We start from the raw sequence: 19069 nt of genomic DNA on the forward strand, positions 1-19069 counted from the left end.
CCTGCTTCAGATTCTGTGTCTCTCTCTCTCCGTTTCTTGCCCTGCTTGTGCTCTTTCTATCAAACATAAATAAAAATAAACATTAAAAAAACTAAGAAGAAGAAAAAGAAAACACCTAATGGCAGGTGTACTACACAACAGTTTTTTTAAAATGTCTTAAAGATGTTAAAAGAACTAAAGGAAGATGTGGAGAAAGTCAAGAAAATGATGTGTGAATGAAAGGAAAATGTCTGTAAAGACAAAATAAAATTACGGAGGTGAAAAGTAAATAACTGAAGTGAAAAATTCCCTAGAGGGATTCAACGGCAGATTTGAACAGGCAGAAAAAAGAATCAGCGAACTTGAAGATAGGATAATGGAAATTATCAAGACTGAGAGACAGAAAGAAAAAAGATAGAAGAAAAGTGAGCAGAGCCTAAGGGACTTAATGGGACATGATCAACTGGATCAACATGTGCACTGTGGCAATTACACTTGAGAGAATATTTGAAGAAATAATGGCTGAAAACTTCTCAAATTTGATGAAAAAAATGGATACAACGACCAAGAAACTCAGTGAACTCCAAAATGAACTCCAAGAAACCCTCACTCAGACAATTTGTCATCATAATTTCCAAAGACAGTGAAAGAATCTTGAAAGTAGCATGAAAGAAACAATTTGTCATAGACAAGGGATTCAAAAACTAAGATTATTTCTAATCAGAAACTTTGGAGACTAGAAGACAGTGGGCTGATATATTCCAAATGCTAAAAGAAAAAAAGAAAAACTGTCAGCCAAGAATCCATATCTGGTAAAACTGCCTTTCAAGAGAGAAGAATTAATTAAGACATTCCCAGATAAACAAAAGCAAGGGAGTTAATTACCAGTAGACCTGCCCTGCAAGAAATGCTTAAGGGAGTTCTGCAGGGTGAAATGAAAGGATTCTAGATAGTAACTTGAAGCTATATGAAGAAATAATGATCTCAATAAGGGTGAATACATGGGCAATCATAATAACTAAGATTATTATAATAGTTTGTAACTTTTTGTTTTCTACATGATTTAAGAAACTAATGATTAAAAGCCTAATTATGCTAAAAACCAGTATTATTATAACATTTTTTACATAATTTCAGAGACTAATGCATTTAAAAGAATTATTAATTTATTTTGGGGGCACATGATGTATGAATATAATTCTGTGGCAATAACAAATTAATGAGCATGAACTTTAGACAAACAGAATTTTGTACGTTATTAAAGTTAAGTTGGTATAAATTCAAATTAGAATACTATAATTTTAGGATATTAAATGTAATTCCTATAGTAATCACAAAGAAAATAGCTACAGAATATACACAAAAGGAAATGAGAAAGGAATTTAAACACATCGCTACAAAAAATTAAATACAAAAGAAGAGAGTAGTGATGCAGGAATAAGGGATAAAAAAAGCTATAAGGTATACAGAAAACAGCAAAATGACAGAAGTACAACCTAACAAGTCTGGATCATGAAGAAAAAAAATTGAACAGATCAATAACAAGTAAGGAGATTGAATAAGTAATCAAAAACCTCCCAACAAAGAAAAGTCCAGGACCAGATGTCTTCATGGGTGAATTTTATCAAACATTTAAAGAATTAATGCCTGTACTTCTCAAATTCTTCCAAGAAATTGAAGAGGAGGGAACACTCTCAAACTCATTTTATGAGGCCAGTATTACCCTGATACTTCAAGAAAAGATAACTACCAGCCAGTATCCCTGATGAATATAGATGCAAAAATTCTAAAAAAAAAAAAAATTCTACCAAATTGAATTCAACCATGCATTAAATGGATCATACACCACGATCAAGTGGACTTTATTTCTGGGATGCAAGTGGCATAACATACACAGATTAATAAATGTGATATAGCACATTAATAACATGAAAGAGACAAAAATAATATGATGTCTTAACAGATGTAGAAAGAGCATTTGACAATATTCAACATCCTTTAATGATAAAAAACTCTCAACAAATTAAGTATAGAAGTAACATGCTAGAACATAGCATAGGCTGCATATAACCAGCACACACCTAACATAATTCTCAATGTATTCAAATCTTTCTCTCTAAGATTAGGAACAAGACAAGAGTGCACACTATTCCTATTCCTATTCAACATAGTACTGGAAGTCTGAGCCAGAGCAATTAGGCAAGAAACAGAAATAAAAGGCATCCAAATTGGAAAGAAAGAAATAAAACTGCCTCTGTTTGCTGGTGACAAAACACTGTTAGAACTAATAAACAAATTCAGTAAAATTTCAAGATACAAAATCAACATACAAAAATTAGTTGCATTTTCATACACTAACTATAAACTATCTGGAAAAGAAATAAAACAACCCCATTTACAATAGCATCAAAAACAATAAAATACTTAGGAATAAATTTAATCAAGGAAGTAAAATATTTGAACACTAAAAACTATAGTGTTGATGGAAGAAATTGAAGAAGACACAGATAAATGGAAAGAAAGCTTGTGTTCATGGATCAGAATAGTTAATATTATTAAAATGTCCATACTCAAGAGCATCTATAGATTCAATGCAATCTCTGCTCAAATTCCAATGACATTTTCTATAGAAATGGAAATAACTATCCTAGAACTTGATAGAAATCACAAAAGACCCCCAAATTCCAAAGCAGTGTTGAGAAAGCTGGAGACATTACACTTCTTGATTTCAAATTATGTTACAAAGATAATAATAATTGGGGAGCCTGGGTGGCTCAGTCAGTTGAACATCTGACTCTTGATATCAGCTCAGGTCATGATCCCAGGGTTGTGGGAATGAGCCCTGTATTGGGCTCTGTGCTGAGTGTGGAGCCTGCTGGGGATTCTCTCTCTCTTTCTCTCTCTCACTGCCTCTGCCCCTCACCTCCCTTGTGCTGTCTGTCTGTCTGTCTGTCTCTCTCAAACAAACAAAACAAAACAAACCACAGCATTAAAAAAAAAGCTAATCATAAAAGCAGTATGGTACTGGCATAAAACAGACACATAGATCAAATGGAACAGATTTGAGAGCCCAGAAATAAACCCATGCATATATGATCAGCTTATCTTTGTCAAGAGGATCAATAAGGAAAGGATAATTTTTTTCAATAAATGATGCTGGGAAAATTGGATATTCACACGCAAAAGTGAGTATTTTTCACTGTCTTACACCACTCACAAAAATGAACTCAAAATGGATTAAGGGATTCAATGTAAGACCAGAAATTGTAAAACTCCTGGAATAAAACATAGAGAAAGAGCCTGTTGGCATTGGTCTAGGCAATGATATTTTTTTGGATATGATACTAAAAACACAAGCAATAAAGCAAAAACAACAAGTGAGACCACATCAAACTGAAAAGCTTTAGCACAATAAAAGAAACAATCAACCAAATAAAAAGACAACCTATGGAATAGGAGAAAATATTTGCAAACTGTATATCTGATAAGGGATTAATATCTAAAATATATAAGGAACTCATACAACTCAATAGAAGAAAACAAAAAATCCAATTAAAATTAGGTAGAGTACTTTAATAGACATTTTTCCAAAGAAGACATACCAATGGCCAACAAGAACAAGAAAGGTGCTCAACATCACTGATCAACAGGGAAATGCAAATCAAAAGCACAGTGAGATATCACCTCACATCTGTTAGGATGACTAGTCTCAAAAACACAAAGGGTAACAGATGCTGGCAAGGATGTGGAGAAAAGGAAACAGTGCTCTGTTTGTGGGAATGTAAATTGTTACTGCCAGTATGCAAAAAGTATGGAGGTTCCTCAACAAATTAAGTATACAACTACCATATGATCCAACAATCCCACTTACAGGTGTATATCCAAAAGAAATGAAATCATTATCTCAAAGAGATAGCTGCATTTGCCTGTTCACTGTAGCATTATTCACAATAGCCAGGACAGGGGAACAACCTAAGAGTTCATCTTGGTCAAATGATGTATTAGGATGAATGGATAAAGAAAATGAGGTATACAACTGACCTTTGAACAACATGGAGATTAGGGTTGCTAACCTTCCCCCTTCCCCATGCAGTTGAAAATCCATGTGTAACTTTTGACTCCCCACCCAAAGGTAACTACTAATAGCCTACTGTTGACTGGAAGTCTAACATACAGTTGATTGACACATATTTTGTATGTTGTATGTACTGTATTCTTACAATAATACCTAATTAAAAATTTTCAGTATATCTAGGTTACCCATTTATGGATTTTTTTCAAGTTGTCACAAATCTCCAAAAAATTTTTCAACATACTTATTGAAAGAAATCCACATATATGTGGACTCATGCAGTTTAAACTCGTGTTGTTCAAGCATCAACTGTATATATATGGAATGGAAATACAATAATCCATAAAAAGGAGGGAAATCCTGCCACTCGTAACAATAGGGATGGATCTTGAGGGCATTTTGCTAAGTGAAATAAAGCAGACAAAGACAAGTACTTTATGATCTCACTCACATGTAGAATCTAAAAACATCAAACTCACAGAAACAAAGAGTAGAATCATGTTTGCTGGGGGCTGAGGGGGACAGAAATAGAGAGATGTTGGTCACATGGTACAAACTTTCAGTTAGAAGATAATTTCTAGAGATCTAAGGTATAGCATGGTGACTATAGTTAACAATAGTGTATTTTATACTAGGAAATTGCTATGAGAGTAGAACTTTTACCTTGATGTTTATAGCAACACTATCAACAATAACCAAATTATGGAAAGAGCCTAAGTGTCCACTGACTGATGAATGGATAAAGAAGATGTGGTTTATATATACAATGGAATATTGCCCAACCATAAAGAAGAATGAAATCTTGCCTTTGGCAATGATGTGGATGGAGCTAGAGAGTATTATGCTAAGAGAAGTAAGTCACTCAGAGAAAGACAAATACCATATGATTTCACTCATATGTGGAATTTAAGAAACAAAACAGATGAACACAGTGGGGGAAAAAAGAGGCTAACCAGGAAAAAGACTTAACTGTAGAGAAAAAACTGAGGGATACTGGAGGGGAGGTGGGCCAAGGTTTGGGTTAAATAGATGGTGATTATTAAGGAGGGCACTTATTGTGATCAGCACTGAGTGTTGTATGTAAGTGATGAATCGCTAAATTCTACACCTTAAACTAATATTACACTGTATGTTAACTAAATGGAATTTAATAAAAATTAAAAAGAAACATTATATTATGAAGATAAAAATAAAAAGAGTAGGGCTTTAATGTTGTCACCATAACAACAACAACAAAATGTTAATTATGTGAGGTGAAGGATGTGTTGACTAATCTTATTGTATTATCTATTTCACAATATATAGCTGTATCAGGCCATCACATTGTATACCTTAAACTTACACAATGTTAAATGTTAATTATATCTTTTAAAAAAAAATTTTTTTTCAACGTTTATTTATTTTTGGGACAGAGAGAGACAGAGCATGAACGGGGGAGGGGCAGAGAGAGAGGGAGACACAGAATCGGAAACAGGCTCCAGGCTCTGAGCCATCAGCCCAGAGCCTGACGCGGGGCTCGAACTCACGGACCACGAGATCGTGACCTGGCTGAAGTCAGACGCTTAACCGACTGCGCCACCCAGGCGCCCCTAATTATATCTTAATAAAACTGGGAAAAATGACAGAAGTCCTTCCTTACTTGTAATTATTTTGTATGTAAATGATAACCAGAAAATGGAGATTGACAGAATGGATAAAAACACATGATTCAACTATATGCTGTCTATGAAAGACTCACTTTAGATTCAGAGACACAAATAGATTAAAAGTGAAGGAATTGAAAAGTATACTCCACTCCATGAAAATAGTAACCAAAAGAGAGCAGAAGTAGTTTATACTAATATCAGACAGAATAGACATTAAACAAAAAAAGCTTACAAGAGACAAAAAAGGAGATTACATATTATAAAAGGTTCAGTACAGCAAGAAGATATAACTATTATAAACATTTACACACCCACTGACATTAGCAAAAACTGACAGAATTAAAGGGAGGAATACATTATACTAAGTGGAATGTCAAGTAGACAAAGACAAATACTATATGATTTAACTTGTATGCATTTTTTAAAGTCTAAAACCCCCACAATACTCAGGAATAGAGAACAAATTGGTAGCTGTCAAAGGCAAGGGAAAGGATAGGGGAAATGGGTGAAAGTGATCAAAAAGTACGCACTTCCAGTTAGAAGACAAAGAAATTTTGGGAATGTAATTTACATACAGCATGATAACTGCAGTTAACATTACTGTGTTGTATATTTTAAAGTTGCTAAGACTAAATCTTAGAAGTTCTTGTTACACCAAAAACTGGAAATGGAGGAAAAGCTTCCAAACTCATTCTATGAAGCCAGCTTACCTTGATTCCAAAACCAAAGACCCCAACAAAAAGGAGAATTACAGGCCAATATCCCTGATAAAACTGGATGCAAAAATTCTCAACAAGATACTAGCAAATCGAATTCAAAAGTACATTAAAAGAATTATTCACTATGATTAAGCGGGGTTTATTCCTGAGCTGCAGGGCTCGTTCAATATTTGCAAATCAATCAATGTGATAGACTACATTAATAAAAGAAAGGATAAGAACCATATGATCCTTTCAAAAGATACAGAAAGAGCATTTGACAAAATACAGCATCCTTTCTTGATAAAAGCTCTCAAGAAAAGCCTTATATGAAAGTCCCACAGCTAATATCATCCTCAATGGAGAAAAACTGCAAGTTTCCCCCTAAGGTCAGAAACACGACAGGGATGTCCACTCTCACCACTGTTGTTTAACATAGTATTGAAAGCCCTAGGCTCACAAACCAGACAGCAAAAAGAAATAAAAAGCATAAAATTGGCAAAGAAGTCAAACTTTCACTCTTCTCAGATGACAGGATACTCTACATCAAAAAACTGCTAGAATTGATACATGAATTCAGCAAAGTCACGGGATATAAAATCAATGTACAGAAATCAGTTGCATTTCTAAACACCACTAATGAAGCAGCAGAAAGAGAAATCAGGGAATTGATCACATTTACAATTGCACCAAAAACCATGAGATACCTAGGAATAAATGTAACCAAAGAGGTAAAACATCTGTACACTGTAAACTATAGAAAGCTTATCAAAGAAATTAAAGAAGACACAAAGAAATGGAAAAACATTCCATACTCATGGATCGGAAGAACAAATATTGTTACGATGTCTGTACTACCCAAAGCAATCTACACATTTAGTGCAATCCCTATCAAAATAGCACCAGCATTCTTCCACAGAACTAGAACAAACAAATCCTAAAATTTGTATGGAACCAGAAAAGACCCCAAATAGCCAAAGTAATGTTCAAAAAGAAAACCAAAGCTGGAGGCACCACAATTCCAGACTTTAAGCTGTATTAAAAACCTGTGATCATCAAGACAGTATGGTGCTGGCACAAAAGCAAAAAAACATAGATCAGTGGAACAGAATAGAAAACCCAGAAGTGGGCCCACAAATGTATGGCTAACTAATCTTCAAAAAATCAGGAAAAAGTATCTAATGGAAAAAAGACAGTCCCTTCAACAAATGGTGCTGGGAAAACTGTACAGCAACATGCAGAAGAATGAAACTGGACCACCTTCTTATACCATCCACAAAAATAAATTCAAAATGGATGAAAAACCTAAATGTGAGACAGGAAAACCATCATAGTCATAGAGGAGAAAACAGGCAGCAATCTCTTTGACCTCAGCCACAGCATCTTCTTACTAGACATGTCTCTGGAGGCAAGGAATATAAAAACAAAAATAAACTGTTGGGACCTCATCAAAATAAAAAGCTACTGCACAACAAAGGAAATAAACAAGGAAAACAACAAAACTAAAAGGCAACTGATGGAATGGGAGAAGATTTTTGCGAATGACATATTGGATAAAGGACTAGTATCTAAAATCTATAAAGAACACCCAAAAAACAGATAATCCAGTGAAGAAATGGGCAGAAGACACCAAAGAAGACATGCGGATAGCTAACAGACACCTGAAAAGATGCTCAACATCATAATCATCAGAGAAAAAGAAATCAAAACCACAATGAGATACCACCTCACACCTGTCAGAATAGTTAAAATTAACAACCCATGAAACAACAGATGTTGGCAAGGATGCAGAGAAAGAGGAACACTTTTGCATTGCTGGTGGGAAGGCAAACTGGTGCAGCCACTCTGTATGGAGTTTCCTCAAAAAATTAAAAGAAATACCCTACAACCCAGCAATTGCAATACTAGGCATTTATCCAAAAGATACAAAAATACCGATTTGAAGGGGCACATGGACCCCAATGTTTATAGCAGCGCTATCAACAATAGCCAAATTATAGAGACAAATGTCCATTAAGTGATGAATGGATAAAGAAGATGCAGTATATATATACAGTAGAATATTACTCAGCTATGAAAAAGAATGAAGTCTTGCCATTTGCAACAACATGAATGGAGCTTGAGTGTATTATGCTAGGTGAAATAAGTCAGAGAGACAAATATATGATTTCACCCATGTGGAATTTATGAAACAACAGATGAACATAGGAGAAGGGAAGGAAAAATAAGATAAAAACAAAGAGAGAGGCAAACCATAAGAGACTCTTAAATAGAGAGAACAGACTGGAAATTGCTAGAAGGGAGGTGGGTAGGGGATGGGCTACATGGGTGACGGGCATTAAGGAGAGCACTTGTTGGGATGAGCACTGGACGTCATATGTAAGAGATGAATCACTGGGTTCTACTTCTGAAATAAATACATTAACGAATGTGTTAACAAATGAATGTGTTAACGAACTTGAATAAAAAAAAAAGACCAAGTGATCATTTTGCAACTATACATATATTAAATCATTATGTTGTATACCTTACACTAACACAATATATCAGTTATGTCTCAATAAAACTGGAAAAACAAGGCAGAAATAAACATTTCTACAATAATATTTCAAGGACTTCATTATACTCAATATAGGGTAGAACAAACAGACAAAAGATAAGGAACTAGAAGACTTTAAGAATGCAATGCAATAAGTGGATCTAACAGATATATACAGAATACTCTACCCAACAACAGCATACATATTCTTAAGTATACATGGGGCATTTTCTAGGATAGGTCATATGTTAGGTGACATATTATGTCTCAGTAGTTTAGAAAAGACAGATATTATGCAAGTATCTTATCTGACCACAAGGGGATGAAATTAAAAAGAAATGAACTATTGAACCATAAAAGGGCACGGAAGAAACTTAAATGCATGTTGCTAAGTGAAAGAAGCCAGTCTGAAAAGGCCAGTGAAAAGCCAGTCTAAATATTTTATGATCTCAATTATATGACATTCTGGAAAAGATAAAACTAAGCAGAGAGTTAAAAGATCAATATTTGCCAGAGATTAAGGGGAAGAAAGAGATGAAAGGTAGAGTGTAGGGAATTTCTATGGTATTAAAACTATTCTAATCTATGTGATACTGTCAGGATGGGTACATAACATTATGCATCTTTTAAACCCATAGAATATGTACAACATAGAGTAAACTCCAATGTAAACTATGGGATTTAGTTAATAACAAAGTATTAATATTTGTCAATTGTAACAAATGTACCACACGAACACAAGTTGTTAATAATAAAATTGCGGGCTGAAGGTATATGAAAACTTTAAACTTTCTGGGGGAATTTTTCTTTAAATCTAAAACTGCTCTAAAAAATAAAATCCATTAAAAACACATTATGAAAGATGCTATTTATCTCATTTGTCTATTTTGGGCCCTGAAATTTTTATTACAGAGTGAAGCAGGGTTTGTTGGTTTTGTGACTTGATTTTAGTATGCTTGCAAGCTAATAAGTTAGCCTGGTACCTGTTTCATCAATGCATGAGCATCAGTATGTTTACATCAGTTCTCCTTGCCTTTCATTCACATGAAGGTGGCACAGAGGACTACACGCCTACTCATGCAGTTGATTGTGTTACGAGAGAAGAATACCACATTTGAGAATCCACGGCTTTTATAGCAGGCAGTGAGCAAGTCTGCTCTTTGGGATGAGTGCATTACCCTCTCTCTCAAGATTGCTCACTGTAAACACAACCTTTAGAAAAGGCCTAGGCAAAGAGTGGTCAGGGCTTTGCATTCTTGGCACACTCTGCAAGAATGTGCAGGATCCTAACTACTCATGGTGCATCACCTCTCTCAATAGGTCCTTTCAGTTATGGGATCTCTTTCTAACAATGCTTAGAGAAAGAAATGCTTCACATTAGGATTTTTAAAAACAACAAATATGCATTTTCATGTGCAGTTGAAAGGTATATCTATATATAGGTATATAAAATAAAGTATAAATTCTTCACAAATGGGATATGATGTCAATTTATATTTATTCTTAATAAGCATTTTTCTCTGTTCTGGTCCAATCTAGATTTATTTTCTTTTTGGTCTTCCTAATCTTCCTTTGGAAGTTTCCATGCACACTTTCCATGGAATGGTGACTTTTCTTTTTGTAGCAGAGCCTTTATTATTTGCAGAAATTTCTTCTTCTATGCATTTTGAAGTTTCTAGACCTTACTTTAAATGTGGTCTTTTCCTAATATGACTGCTCTACACCTTGTTTTCATTGTTATACCCTGGTTTCTGCAATGAAAAAGGCTATGGTCTACTTCCTTTGGCAGGAAAAATTCCTTCTTGTTTGATACCAAGACTGAAAACAGGACCACAATGGGCAGAAACATGGCTACCATAATCCTTCCTGGGTAACATTTTAAAATAATCTCCTCCCAGTTACTTGCATCAGTTCCAGGAAAATTGTTGTTTAATTATTTTATTTTCAATTTTATGTAGGTTGATAAAAATCTGTGGAAATAGGATTCAATATCCAATCTACAGACGTTTTTTAAAAAAATAAATGTCCTTAATGAGTAAAATGGAATAAGACTAAATTGAGTACCTGTAGTTTATAAGTATCATTTATGTAATAAAGGTTGTGGGATGCCTATGTCATTTCTAAATGTAATTTCAAATCAAATCAACACTCTTTTATCCTTCAAAATAATATTTAGTCATACATGTTGATCTAATTATTACTTTTAACAAAGTTGAGAGAGTTGCTTGTATCTCTTCTTTGCTTATCCCTACTGTGGTATATGAGAAAGCAATGGGGAGATGAAACAGCTTGCATAATCTATGAATACAGAGAGGAAAAAGAAACTCACTTAAACCTCTTGTTAATTTTCTTAAAACTCCAGTTTTATTTTATTGTTTCAGAATTGACTGGCCCATGTTTCTTTTTGGGGTACCATAAGGGAAGGGTGAGGGTTATGCTCAGTGGACTATCAAAGGCTCATTATGTTACAGGTTTAGTTAGACATGACTGAGGAGGGATAAAGCAGGTGCTGGCCACACCCTTGGTGTACCCCCATCAAGGATTAACAGCCACATCTTCAGAGTCACCTCTAAAGGCTAACAGATCAGGAAAGGCCTAGCTACAGAGCTGACTGATAAGCCACAAGGGGACTTCTAAGAGCTGAACAAGTGCACGGAGGGTGCAACTCATCCTCAAGTAATTTTAAGGTCACAATAGAGCTCATTAAAAGTCTGTAAATATGCAATACATAAATAAATACAATTATAACAGAATGCATCATGGGTAGTAGGTACATGCGCAGACACCAAAATGTAATATAATCACCAGCTGTGAATCATAAATGTTGATCAAAGCCAAGTTTACATGTACACAAAGCAGTCTTAAAAGGATGCATGCCGCAAGAGCTTCTCTGGGCCATTGTCACTCTTGCTCAGGCAGTGGCCTGCTTTCACTCTTGAAAATGTGCTATACTTACCTACTCAATAAACTCTATCTGCCCATTTTGGTCTTAGGTCTCTAATTCTTTGGTGCATCTGGGACAAGAACTACGTGTCCTGGTAGCAATTACATTTTGAGAAATGGAGTAAAAACACTAGTTTTCTCAATTATTATTATTTTTTTACTTCTCCTGATGTTAGTAGCTCCCTGGATTGAAGTCACATTTATTTAGAAACTGCACTAACATAAAAATTTTTTTTAATGTTTATTCATTTTTGAGAGAGAGAGAGCAAGAGAGAGCGAGCAGGGAACAGGCCGAGAGAGAGGGAGACAGATTCCGAAGCAGGCTCCAGGCTCTGAGCTGTCAGCACAGAGCCCGACGTGGGATTTGGGCCCACGAACTGTGAGGTCATGACTTGAGCTGAAGTCAGATGCCTAACCAATTCAGCCACTCAGGCGCCCTCACAGAAGGTAGATTTTTTAATAATGACACATTTCCATTTTATACTTAGGTAGTTTTTGGTACCTGAACCCCAAATCCCTAGATTCTAGATTCGTGTACTATAAGCAATCAAAACAGATGAGGTACGTTTTGCTGCAGGCTTTCCATAGATAAGGACTGTATTAGTTTGCTAGAACTTCCATAACAAAACACCACAAACTGGGTGGCTTAAAAAACAGAAATTATTTTCTCAGAGTTAGAGGCTAACAATACAATATCAAGGTACCATCAAAGTTTGTTTCTGATGAGGTCTCTTTTCCTAGTCCTAGGTAGTAGGCTTCTCACTCTATCCTCACATGGTCTTTCCTTTGTGCAATATGGAGAGGTACAGAGGTCTCTTGTGTCTCTTCCTGTTTTTTTGTTTGTTTGTTTGTTTGCTTATTTATTTAGAGAGTGCAATTCAGAGAGGGTCAGACAGAAGGGAGAGCGAGAGGGGATCCCAAGCAGGTTCCACACTGTCAGCACAGAGCCTGATGTGGGGCTTGAACCCACAAACTGTAAGATCATGATCTGAGCCAAAGTCAGACACTTAACCGATTGAGCCACCCAAGCGCCCCTCTCCTCCTGTTCTTATAATGACACCAGTTCTATTGGATTAAGGCCCACCCTTACGACCTGATTTAATCTTTATTACTTTTTATAGGTCTTGTCTCCAAATATAGTCATATTAGAAGTTAGGGCTTTAACCTAATTGAATTGGGGGGGGGGGAGGAGACACATCCAGTCCATAACAAGGACTCTCTCACTAGCATCATTTGGTAAAATGATGATTTGGCATAATTAATGTGTTTGCCAGTTTTGTCATTAGTATGTTCATAAGGAGATTTGACTTGATCAACTTCCCTCTTTTCTAGGGGCCTTCCTGTCAAGGGAGAGAATGGATTGCAGGAATATTGCTAGCTGGTTTCTTCCCAGGCAGGCACTGGTATTATTCCTATTTGGAGGTTGAAGAATTGGGGCACAATAAGTTTAAGTTAGGCATAAAGTTAACCAGCTAGTAGACAAAGGAGCCTGGATCATAATGATTGTGGTTTATTAAATACCTACATACAGGAGGCACTAAATTGCATATAAATCCTCAACCAAATTCACATTTAATTTCTCAATAGCTTAAAATTTGAAAGAAGATATTCTTATAGCTATATAAAATATACACATGTATAGCAATACATTGTGAGAGAATACTACACAAACTTAGTCTAGTTTTTTCTTTCTCAGCAATGGCAACACCAACCATCTGCTTTTGCAAATCAGAAATGTAGGAGTTGTCCATGGTACTTTTCACTTCTTCATCCCCATATCCAATATTCTGTTGTTTCTACATTTAACAAACTTCTGTAAGTGATGTGTTTTACTCCACTTTTCCTATACCTCTCGTCTAAGTACTATCTTTACCCTCCTGAACTACTGCAATAATAAATTTCCAGGTAAGAAAATAGCCTATGCCAGCACACTCTTAACAAATAGTCTCTACATCACTTGCAAAATGATCTTTCAAAATGAAAATCTTATCATGTCATTCTCTACTTAAAATATATTAAAGATCCTCATTCTTATCATACTTATGGAAGTCTTTATTATGGTCTGTGAGGCACAACCTGGTCTAGCTCCCAACTATTTTTCTAGCTTTGATTCACACTATGCTCCTCCTTGCTCTCTGTATTCCAGCCACTCTGGTCATTTTGCAAACTGTTGTGATTTTGGTGCTTTTTCCTTCCAAATAGTTTTTGTATATGCTATTCTCTTTGTTCCTTTCCCTGTTGTTTGGATGTTTTTAAAGTTATCCTTCTGACATCAGTTATTTTTTACTCAATGAAGCCTTCCTCCACCTGTCTGACAAGGTCAAATTCCCCAGTTTATAGCCTCTCAAGTTATGGACTCTCAATTTCATTGAGAAACAGTTAAGTGAGACTCAATTCCATGAATCAACAATTTACTTAGAACAAATTTGGCAAAAGCCAATTTGCAGATGACCATTTCATCATCCTGGTCTTGGATGGTTCTCTGCAGCTGTCTTTCTGGAAGAGGTAGAGACAGGCAGAAGCTTAACTGTGAAGACAGTAAACTGCATTTAAAGAGAAACCCACCATTTGCTTACAGTAGATCATTGGACATTAGAAAAGGGCTTGGCATCTGAAATGTGAAAACATGAAATTGATACTCAGCTCAGATAGTCTGTCGAATTTGGGGCTGAAGATCTGTCATAAAAGGACTGACTTGAAACTTCTGTGAAATGAAGACTTCAAAAAAATCCTCACTAATTCAGTGAATTGGTCATTTGGTGAAATGATGATTTGGCAGACTACTTTTCATCAAATTGATTTTCTAGAAATTGGCTTTTGGCGAACTCACTTTCAGTGAATAGTCTGTTAGGGAATTCAGTGAATCAGTCATTTGGAAAATTGACTTTTGGCAAATTGACTTTCTGCAAATTGATTTTTGGCAAATTGGCCACCTTACAGCATCATGTTCCTCACCTTGTACCAGTTTTCATAGTTAATGTTTTCTATTGGTTTATGATTATTGGAACTGTGGTTCTCTCCTCCACTGTACAAAAGCAACACAAGGGGAAACAATCTGTTTTTATTCACTGTTATATTCTCAGCTTCCAGCGCAGTGTGTGGCACATAGTTAGTACTCAATAAATATACGTAGAATGAATGAAAAAAATAACACAAATCAAAAAATGGAAAAAGAATGGATTTGTGGCACAGCTTAATGGGACTTAATTATTAAATATCTGAAGGACCTGCTTATGTGGCAGTTGCTTATAGGTTAAGTGCCTACATGAATGCTGCATATATATAAGAAGGTACCATTTTAACTTAGATAAAGGTTAATAATAGCTAACGTTTATATATTCAAACTTTAGGAAGGTGGGGGGTACCTGGGTGGCTAAGTTGGTTAAGCATTCGACTCTTGATTTTGGTTCAGGTAATGACCTCACAGGGTTTGTGAGAATGAGCCCTGTGTCAGGCTGTGCACTGACAGCTCAGAGCCTGCTTGGGATTCTCTTCCTCCCTCTTTCTCTGCCCCTCCCCTGCTTGAACTCTCTCTTTCAAAATAAATATACACTTTTAAAAGATTAGATGGTAGGAAATGAACAGTTTATGACTTTGAATATCTCTTAGGATAGGCATGGACACGGGAGAGGAGATAGGTTATAAGAAAAGAAGTGTTCCGGATATAGATACAAACGTGATCTAAGAATGCAATTTTGAAAAGTGTCATGGAAGCTAGTGGTTGATGATAGGCTAAATAATGGCATGGCACAGTAAGTAGAAGGGGATTTTTGGGTCTTGTGTATCTACACCAGCACCCTGAAAAACTACCCCTCAAACATATAACATGTGAAACAGGGTCCTTGCTTGTAAGTATAGCATCAATGAAGAAATCCCTCTATTTACACTGGAACTAAAATAATGTCCTTGCTGTACAAATTGAACTTTAAGACAATTTTCCCAAGGTCTCCTTCTTACCAGATCATTGTTCCAAGTCCCTTCTATATAGAAATTCTAGAGGTGGGTCCAGTTCTCATAGGATCACCTGGGTGGGAATGAAAGCAACAGAGGTGGAAAATGTATCAATGATAATATGGGGAGTGAGGAATGAGATTAAATAATTCACGGAAGCTTTCTTAGCATTACTAAATAGCAATAGTAATAAAAGCATATCTTTCTGTACAGAAAGATAGAGATCAAAAAAAGAGAATGAGAACTTGTTGCTTTAATGTAAGCCTTTGTATTTGGTGAGGAGAGGTACTTTCTATATGTACTACATCTAATTTTTATAATAAATTTGCAAATGAATTATTATTCTTCCTATTTTATGGATAATGAAACAGACTCAGGTTTCTCAAGGTCCTATATTGAGTGATCGATCTTGGGATTCTAACCAATGTCTGTCTTATTTCAAAGTCATCTGATTTCTACTGTACCACACTACCCTTGTAGGATATTGTTAGTTAGGGATGATAATGATGGTGTTGAAAATTGAATGTTTATTCTCAAGCACATATTGTACGAAACGTGAAGGAAACAAAGTTTAATCTAAGAAATGAATGTTGGTGACTGATACAAAGAGTTAGATACTGGGTGAATAGAGCCTGTTTAACTGGAACGATATGTTACCATAGCCATTTATCAAAACATAGCAACAATATATTGGCAACACAGCTATCTTTGGTTTGAAGATAGTATTGACTGAGAGGCTATTCTTGAGAACATGCCATTGAATTTATCTCTAGAGATTGAGTGTATATTTGAAATAGACTTGGTACATCAAATGAAAGATGAACTGTTCTTGCAGTTTCTTTTCTCAATAAGATGAAAATGTTGATTATTCCTAAAGATTTTAATAATGTAATAGTTACAGTCCAAAACTGAAATGTTCAGAATGATTTATGAAGCTTTCAGAAAGCTTCAACAGTAGGGAGTTGGTCTTGTAGGGAATTGTTAATTTCATCAAATTTTATAGAGGAAACTGGAATGGATTACGTATATTTCTTTCATCACATTATGTTCACTATTTTTCCTCTATTATCACCTATGGGAACTGCTGTTGTTAAGCCAGAAGTTAAATATATTATTAGTCATATTCAGTGTTTAGATTAATTTGAGTTAAATACCAGTTTTTTCATATGTACTAAAAACAAACAAAATACATTTTTAGATTTGTGCATTCATTTATTCTAGATGGAACTAAGGAAGGTATAAATTTGGGCTCCAAATATTTTAGAAAGAATCCAATGCATTATTTACCAATAATTTTTTTTGAAATAATATTTTTGTATGCTGGAGTAAGGCAGGATTTTGAAAAATTCTTTTCTCTTTAGAATTGCCTCTACTCTTTATCCATTAAACAAAAAATCTGAACAATTTCCCTTCCCAACTCTTCAAATGCATATACACACAATGACATAAATTTGTGACCAAGATTTGTTGTGTGATGATATGGAAACTCTGCCTTTTAACTTTTTTCCCCCCTAATGGCAGTAAAAATTGTACATTTCCTTTTTCTTTCTGTGAATAATGCTGCTTCATTGATTTTGTGGTGTCATCTGTGAAGGAACTAATCTTGATCTTCCAATCTCTACCTTTTATAACTTTTTAATGACATAGCTCAAGATGGGATCATATTACAGTGCAAATTATTTCCAAAGAAAGCAGTAATTAAGATATTAACTCTTCTGGAAGGTTTCAAAGCAGAGCTTACTCAATAATGAAAAATAAGGTGTTCTGAATATTTCTTTGTCTGACTCTTTTGAGTTGAGAATCAGGACTATAACATTGTCTTGTTTATTTAAAGAGTGAACAGTATTAATTTTGTGTATGTTTGACTAAATATGTGATTAGATAAATAATGGAAAAAATGGCATTTATGCAATTTTTTTCAGAACATGGTAAAAAGATCAATTAAATATTCCTAGTTATTTGCACACTTTCAGGTTAATTCTTTTGCTTTGTTAAGCCAAACCAAACCAAACCTTTCTTAGGAGAATAAGATATAGATGGGGCAAGTTTATTATATTCCAATCAAGACAAGACAAAATGTTACTGTTCATAGACAATAAGAGGTAGGCTAATATCTAATAGATCAGTATTTATGGATACAAATGATATTAGCCTGTTCCAGCCTATCAGGTAAAGAGTAATTCTCTCAACTTTTGCTGTAAGGTCTCTCCCACTTTAGAATTGGAACACAAAATTCAGTGGTATAATTTTTCTCTTAGTAAGATTTCCACAATATATCAAGTGATAACTATTTTACCATTGCCCAAACTTTTTATGGTTAAATTCTTATGTTAAACTAAAAAATTCCGAGTAAATCTTTGCACCCTGCATCTCTTTAAATACCCAAAGTTCTTCAGGTTGTTGACAATTAAGTTTTATTCATTTATTTATTTAAAACAATATTTTAAAGACAAGAGTTTTAAAACTGCTTTTCAAAACTTCAATACTACCCAGCTACTCTTACTGGTGGACTTCCCTGGGTATTGAAGATAGTTATAAACATTCACTTCCTTTATGTTTTGAACAATCAACAAAGAACCAAGAACTAGAGTCTTGTGATAAATGAGCTTAACCACGTGTTTTGGTTAGGCCAAGCTTACTGGATATAATAGTATTTGCTGTGAAGGAAAGTTTGCTAATATTTTGGAAACACAATTTCTGTCTGAGAGTCGATTATAAGTCTACCTGCTAATTTTCAGGTAGATCCAATATGTGGAGACTTTTTTCTCCATACATTATTAATTAAGAGACTATGAACTGTTCACTTTATAGTGTACTGTACTTCTATTTTATGCTAATTTGTTTTATTTTTTATTTTTTTTGTATGAAATTTATTGTCAAATTGGTTTCCATATAACACCCAATGCTCATCCCAACAGGTGCCCTCCTCAATGCCCATCACCCACTCTCCCATCCCCTCCAACCCCCCCATCAACCCTCAATTTCTTATCAGTATTTAAGGATCTCTTATGGTTGCCTCCTTCCCTCTCTGTAACTTTTTTTACCCCTTCCCTTCCCCCACGGTCTTCTGTTGTTTCTCAGGATCCACATATGAGTGAAAACATATGGTATCTGTCTTCTCTGCCTGACTTATTTCACTTGGCATAACACTCTTCAGTTCCATCCATGTTGCTACAAATGGCCAGATTTCATTCTTTGTCATTGCCAAGTAGTATTCCATTGTATATATAAACCACATCTT

Source organism: Prionailurus viverrinus, chromosome B1, assembly GCF_022837055.1.
Source record: "Prionailurus viverrinus isolate Anna chromosome B1, UM_Priviv_1.0, whole genome shotgun sequence".
Taxonomy (NCBI): domain Eukaryota; kingdom Metazoa; phylum Chordata; class Mammalia; order Carnivora; family Felidae; genus Prionailurus; species Prionailurus viverrinus.